The sequence below is a fragment of the Rhinopithecus roxellana genome, chromosome 1, assembly GCF_007565055.1.
Source record: "Rhinopithecus roxellana isolate Shanxi Qingling chromosome 1, ASM756505v1, whole genome shotgun sequence".
Taxonomy (NCBI): domain Eukaryota; kingdom Metazoa; phylum Chordata; class Mammalia; order Primates; family Cercopithecidae; genus Rhinopithecus; species Rhinopithecus roxellana.
The window spans coordinates 53345982-53353064 of NC_044549.1; the positions used below are offsets into that span (position 1 = coordinate 53345982).

The following is a 7083-nucleotide window of genomic DNA, read 5'->3' on the forward strand; positions in this document are numbered from 1 at the left end:
GAATGGGAGAGTGAGTGAAAGAATGGTTAGTGATGAATGAGTAAATGAGGGAGTGAATGTGAGTGAATGGGTGAGTGAAGAGTGAATGAGTGGTGAGTGAGTATGATGGGTTAGTGAATGAGTGAGTGAGGTGAATGGGTTAGTGAATGAGTGAATGAGTAAATGAATGAGTGAGTGAGTAAAGGGTAATGAGTAAACGACTGAGTGAGTGAATGAGTGAGTGAGCGAGTGAAGGACGAATGAGTGAGTGAGTGAATCAGTTAGCGAGTGAATGAATGAGTAAATGAGTGAGTGGGTTGCTCAGAGGAGATGAGGACCGGAGCTGCCCTCTGGCTGCTACAGTAGACAGGAGCTGAAGGAGGAGTCTGAAGGGTGGGATGTACCCACTGGGTACATACACCCTGCTCGACACATCCCCAAAGAAACCCAATCTCACCAGAGTGGTCTCTTGAGATTTATTAGTAACAACCTTTTTTCCCAATATTTCATATATGCAGGATGATTTCTTACTTTCCTTTAAAAGGCCAATCGTTTTTTGGACTTGGAATTCTCCACTGCTGGTCAATGCCACTGTATTCTGCCATAGGGGCATCCCCCGAGTTGGAGAAAGAGTCATTCCCAGGAATGGATAAAAGCCGGAAGGGCATCATCAGGTGGGGCAGCTTCTCCTATCATCCTCCCCTTCCTGCTTGGGTTACCCTGAGTGACTGGGTTTGGAGGTCTACAAAATGCGGACATATCAAATTTGGATAAAAGCCTAAGCAGTTTAAGAGGCTGCAGTGCTAGCAGGAAGGTCTTTGGCTCCTGGCACCCTCCTCCCCTCCAGTCTCTGCTGGACCCAGGACTCTGACTCCACCTTCGGCCCTGGGGGCTTCCTTCCTTCCTTCCCAGCCACTGAGCCGCCTTGGGCTAATCTGCAACCTCAGAGGCGCAGCCCTCCTCCTTTCTTCCTGCCTCTTCCTCCGTTCCCACTTTCCTTCTGCTTCTTTCAGGACTTTGAAAAGTCCAAGAATAAGCAAAACCGTAGACCAGAAAACGCTGCCTTCAGCCCATTCCCCTCCCACCAGCTTCCCTTCAGACTCCTTGATCTTTAAAAATTATTTGCTTTGTATCTAGATGCTAAACTTTATGTAGAAAACAGGTGGGGTTGGTTTCTTGGCCAGGTACAGTGGCTCACACCTATAATCCCAGTGCTTTGGAGGCCAAGGCGGAAGAATTGCTTGAGGTCACATGTTTGAGACTAGCCTGAGCAACACAGGGAGACCTCGTCTACAAAATCAAAAAAAAAAAAAAAAAAAAATTAGCCTGGAGTGGTGGCACATCTGTAGTCCCAGCTACTTGGGAGGCTGAGGCAGGAGGATCACTTGAACTCAGGAGTTTGAGATTACAGTGAGCTACGATTATATCACTGCACTCCAGCTTGAGCAAGAGAGTGAGACACTATCTCCTAAAAAAATAAAAATAAAAAGTGCTGGAGTCCACATCCAAGCCCACAGCCAATTGTGACATGTGGCTCTTTTATTTTTACAATCCGCCTCTCTTGTCTAAGTGCCAAATGACACTCACATTGTGTGTAACTACTTCCACCTTTGTCTGGCTTCTCTTTCCTTAAGTATTAAGAATCAGGTTGCATAGAGTTCTGAGAAAATAAAATAATGAATCAGCTGTGTGCCGTGGCTCACGTCTATAATCTCAGTGCTTTAGGAGGCTGACACAAGGATTGCTTGAGACCAGGAGTTTGAGACTGGCTTTTGCCACATAACGAGATCCTGTCTCTACAAAAAATAAAAAATTAAAATAAAACATTCGCAGGACCTGGTGGCACACCTGTAGTCCCAGCTACTCAGGTGGTGGAGGCCGGAGGATTGGCTTGAGCCTGGGAGGTTGAGACTGCAGTGAGCCATGATCATACCACTACACTTTGGCCTGGGTGACACAGTGAGACTCTATTTCTAAATAAATAAATAAAATAAAACCAGGTAGAAGCTTCCCAAGACTTTGATGCAGAAACAGGTTGCCCTGAACTAATTAAAATTAGTATCTAAAAACTGGAAAGAAAGGAAAGAAGTTGCATTATTTCTGTAAAGTTTGAGGCCATTACAAGCTTTACATTCTCTAGGACATTTTTTCAGTGGTGTCAACTGAAGTCCACTTCACAGAATGACTTCATCTCCTGAGCACGTTGGAGAACGATGATTAAAGAGACTTCCTGACACTCCGGGATACTTTTAGGGTCATATGGAAGCAGCAAGAGTCATATGTGTGAAATAGGTGGTATTAAAGCGGAAGACATTGGTTTGTTCTTTCATGAACATCATCGAACAGTTCCCTAATGACTAGCATTATGTCAGAAAATGGGGGGAGAGAGCTGGTTCTTTATTGGCAAATAAGTTACATAAATTTCCCAGTTAGAAAAACAATCATGATTTTAGCCTTGTCAGATGAAGTCAGATATGCCCTATGCTTCAGTTATGGAATACTACCTCTGAATATTGATTGACAGGTATCTTCCACAGACCTGTGACCTGTCGCTGTGTACAAGCTTGAATTCATAACCAGCAGTCCTAGAAGTTCCCTTGCTGCCTGCGCTGAACTGAAGTGGCTCCCAACTGAGGCATTCAAGAGAAAACTCACTGAAATATTTGAAACCACTGCCATGAACAAGAATGCTCTTCATGTGTGCCCGGATGTACACCCAGAGTGTTATCTTGTTAGTTGTATATGCCAGCATCCGGCAGGAGCTTTTACCTTTTTTGGGTGTCAACTTTGAGATTCTGATGTAAGCCACAGACCTCTTCCTCTGCCTGCAAGCACACCCACCCACAACCACGTGTTGCCTGGTTTAGAGAACTCCTGAGCCTGCAGCTGAGTCCACCTACAGGAGGAGGAGTGAAGCCCAGACCAGGGACAGGGTCAGAGCTGCGGTCACTCATCCATGGGCGGACAGCTCTGCATTCTTGCGAGGGCCCAGATACCCTCTTCTCTTGGAAGGCCAAGCCCAGAGCCTAAGTGGTCTTTGAACCCAAATAGACTTTGTGGTCTAGGGAATGAGAGCCCCACTCACCAGGGGAAGAAATTGGGGATCTTGGTCCTGAGTTTGTGGGGCAGACTTTTGCCATTTTCCTCCCCCTTTCCCTGCCATGCCCTATTTGAAAAGAGGTCACTTCCTGAATTTCAGTGAGCCAAGATCGAGCCACTGCACTCCAACCTGAGCAACAGAGTGAGACTCTGTCTCAAGAAAAAAAAAAAAGAGAGAGAGATCACTTCAAAACTTCCCTGTTCAAACAGTTGACCCTTGAACAACAGGGTTTAAACCGCGTGGGTCACTTACTTACACATGGATTTTCTTTCACTTCTGCCACCCCTTAGACAGCAAGACCAACCCTTCCTCCTCTCCTCCCACCTCCTCCTCCTCAGCCTACTCAATGCAAAAATGAGGAGAAGAACCTCTATGATGAGCCACTTAATGAATAGTAAACACATTTTCCTTATGACTGCTTTATTTCCTCTAGCTTACTTTACTGTAAGAATACACTATACAATACATATAACACACAAAATGTACGTTAACCAACTATCTGCGTGATCACTGAGGCTGCCACCCAAGAACAGACTATTAGTAAATTCCTTTTGGCATAGTCAAAAGTTATTGTCCGAATTTCAACTGTGTGGCGAGTTGGTGCCCCTAATCTCTGCATTGTTCACGGGTCAATTGTATTGCTTAAGAGGTAGTCATTGGAACACTCCTTAGGGGCTATTTTTTTGTTTAAAAAAGTTTTTGCCACAATGGGCCACTCATATAAGGCCCTAGGATTCCTTACTTCTGAGCTCCTGCTGCCACAGACCAAGTGCTGATCATTTTTGTTGCTCAACATACTTGTCGTTTCCATCTGTCACAGGACCCACTCTGACCTTCCAGGAGCTGCTCCTTCCACTGCCTGTGATCCTGAGGGTCAGCACGTCCAGCCAGGCCAAGTAACGAGATCAGTCCTCTTCTCTGCTCCAGTTCATGGATGGGCACAGGATGCGGGTGGTGGCCATAGTCCACTCGGTTCCTGCTAATCCCACTGGATCATCAGGTGGGGAGAGTCAGCTTGCATAGTGAAACCAAAGAGAGCTGTGAGATGGAGAGTGAGAGTGAGAAACCAAGAGAGTGAGACACACACACACACACACACACACACACAGAGAGAGAGAGAATTAGAGGGAGAGTGAGAGAGACAGAGAGAGAGAGACAGAAAAAGTCAGAGAAGCAGGGACACAGAGAGACATAGAAAGATGGAGAAAGAGATGAGGGGAAGAGAGAAACAGACACACACAGAGTCTTAAAAAGAGACAGAAAGAGACAGAGCAACCAGGAGAGAGACACAGAGAGGGAGAAACAGAGACAGACAAAGTGAGAGGCAGAGAGAGATGGAAAGAGAGATGGGGAGAGGGACAGAAAGAGAGAAGCAAAAGCACAACATTCCTTGAATTGCTTCTCCCTGAAGTCACCATTCTATTTCTGCACTTCCGTCGCCACCAAGAATCTTTCTAAGTCACCTGTCCTCCTTCCTTCCTCAACTTCCTCACGCACTCTTACTAAAACCTCCTGAAATCTGCCTTCCCAATGACAACTCCTCCTTGAAATGTCACCACTGACTTCCAAACAACCAGCCAATAAAAAAGGTTTTTAAAACAATGACTTCCACCAGTTACTCAGTTTTACTAAAGGTTATGGTGCTGTTTCTTAACACTTCTCTCGAAAATCTTTCTCTTTGTTTTTTATTTCTTTGCATGAATTAACATGAAAATAGAGCACAATATCTTATAGTGAATATAGACTATAAATGATGTTTTGTGCATACCTTATTATTAGTGATAAACACTGTATAAGTAATTTATTTTTGCCATTTCTTTCTTACTATGGTTTGAAAGTGTCCCCCAAATTTCAAGTGTTGGAAACTGAATCCCCCATGCAGTAGTGCTGAGGGGAGGGATCTTTAAGGGGTGATCAGGTCATGAGCGTTTCAACCTCGTGAGTGGACTAATGTTGTTATTGGGGGAGTGGGTTCCTTATCACAAGAGTTGGTCTGTTACAAAAGTGAGTTTGACCCCTCTTACTCCTTCATGCTCTCTTCCCCTTCCACCTTCCTGTGGGATGACACAGCACAAAGGTCCTTGCCAGATGCCCACCACCCCTTAACCTTGTACTTCCCAATTCCAGGACTGTGAGAAGTGAATCTCTGTTTTAGTAAATTACCCAGTCTCAGGCACTCTGCTAAGAGAAGCAGAAAACAGGCTAAGACAAAATGTTTTAGGATCCTCTTCCCTCATAGTTGCAGTGAGAAGTTTATAGCTTTGTTTTGCTTTGTGGAAGATAAAATGCTAAATAATAGGCATAATTTTGAAGGTTTCTCCTTCCATCCAAATATTTGATTCATTTTAAAATTTCTGTTACACTGAGTTATTGACCCTTGCTTCTGATGCCTCAGAGATGTCTGGAAGAAAACCACGGAGGAAACCTCAAGTGCCATGTAGTCTGTCTTATCTAAGTGCCCTCTGGACTTCGAGAAGGCTCTTTCTGTGAACCAGAGAGCTAACAATGTAGCCCAGCTCAAGACACTTTCTTGGAAAAGCTTTCAGAACATAGCCATTCCTGGGGAGCATCACAGCGTTTAGACTTCACAACAGGCACCAGAGAGCAGTCAGAAGGCCATGGAATATTTTGCCTGAATTCCTTCCAGCATTGTGTTCCAGGAACCTTGAAACTCCCTCCCCCTCCAAGTAGGTCTTAGGTTTCTCTTTCCAAACCCAAACAGACTTGTGTTTAAACAATCCCCAAGAAGAGGATGTCTTAGCATTACATATAATTGAATTGTAAATCTTCTAAATTCAGAAAGAAAGAATACAGAAATAATTCAGAAGCCCTTGAGTTTTTAGCCTGCAGTGAGGAGGAGACTCTTTTTATCCTGCGAATTTCCAGCGTGCTTCTTCCACACACCATCCTTGCTTGTGTCTCTCTCCAAGCCTGTCTGTGAATAACCCACTCATCCTTCCAAGCTCAACTAACATGCCATGTGACAGAAACAGTTGGTTCAACATCCATTTCCTCCTCCTCTTGTGACCAAGGCTCCACACTAAATGCTTCATTCCCCAGCTGTCTTTGTGCACCCATGTGGCCATGTGGGTCCATTCTGGCCCATGTGATATAAGTAGAATTGTTGAGCAGGATGTCCAAAAGGACTCCTTAAAAGGAGCCAAACTACTGAGTATGGCTTTTTAAAATTTTTTCTTTTCCCTGCTGCTTTGAATGCAGCTGTGATTGCGAACAAAGCTGCTCTCTTGGGGCATGAGGTGATCTAGAAGATACAACCACCTTCAGTCAAAGTGCCTGAGGGAATGATAGGAGAAGCTGGGCTCTCTGATAAGATCACAGATCCAGTGAACAGGGGAGGATTGAAAGCCTTCAGATTCCTTTCATGTGAAAAGACAGACTTTTATATGTGTGAGCCTCTGTTAGCTTGAGTCTTCTGTTTTATGCAGCCAAACTTAACCCTAACTGCCACACACCGTCTACTTACATTTTATGATGCTCTCTCTAATCTCTTAGGTAATTGTATCCTCCCAGAAACCTATGGAGAGCTGAAGGGATTTTAGGAACATGGAATCCACTCTCCTCCTTTGGTAAAAGAGGACAAAGGCCAGAGAGCTGTGCGATGGCTGAGGCATGCGATTGTAAACCAAAAGGTGCCTGAGACTGATCTCAATCCATTTAAAAGTTAATTCTGCCAAGGTTAAGGACATGCTTGGAAGAAAAAAACACGGAATCACAGAAACAGTCTGTGGTCTGTGCCTTCCTCCCAAGATGATTTTGAGGGCTTCAGTAGTTAAAGGGGAAGGGTGGGCTGAAGAGGAAGGGTGGGCTAGAGGGAAGGGTGGGCTGGAGGGGAAGGGCGGGCTGGAGGGAAAGGTGGGCTGGAGCAAAAGGGTGAGCTGGAGGAAAAGGGTGGGCTGGAGGGGAAAGAGGGAGCCTGTGGTGTTCCTCAGGTTGCATGAGAAAGAGAGCAGGTGGGGAATGGTCAGTTTTGTCTTCATCTCACA

At 45.1% G+C, this 7083-nt stretch overlaps 1 long non-coding RNA gene across 1 annotated transcript; it reads left to right on the forward strand.

Moving 5' to 3' along the window:
* The first annotated feature begins 301 nt into the window (after positions 1-301).
* LOC115894838 lies at positions 302-3764 on the forward strand. The gene is made up of 2 exons (XR_004055054.1): positions 302-653; positions 2517-3764. It is a non-coding gene; the product is annotated as an uncharacterized LOC115894838 (long non-coding RNA).
* Positions 3765-7083: the final 3319 nt, after the last annotated feature.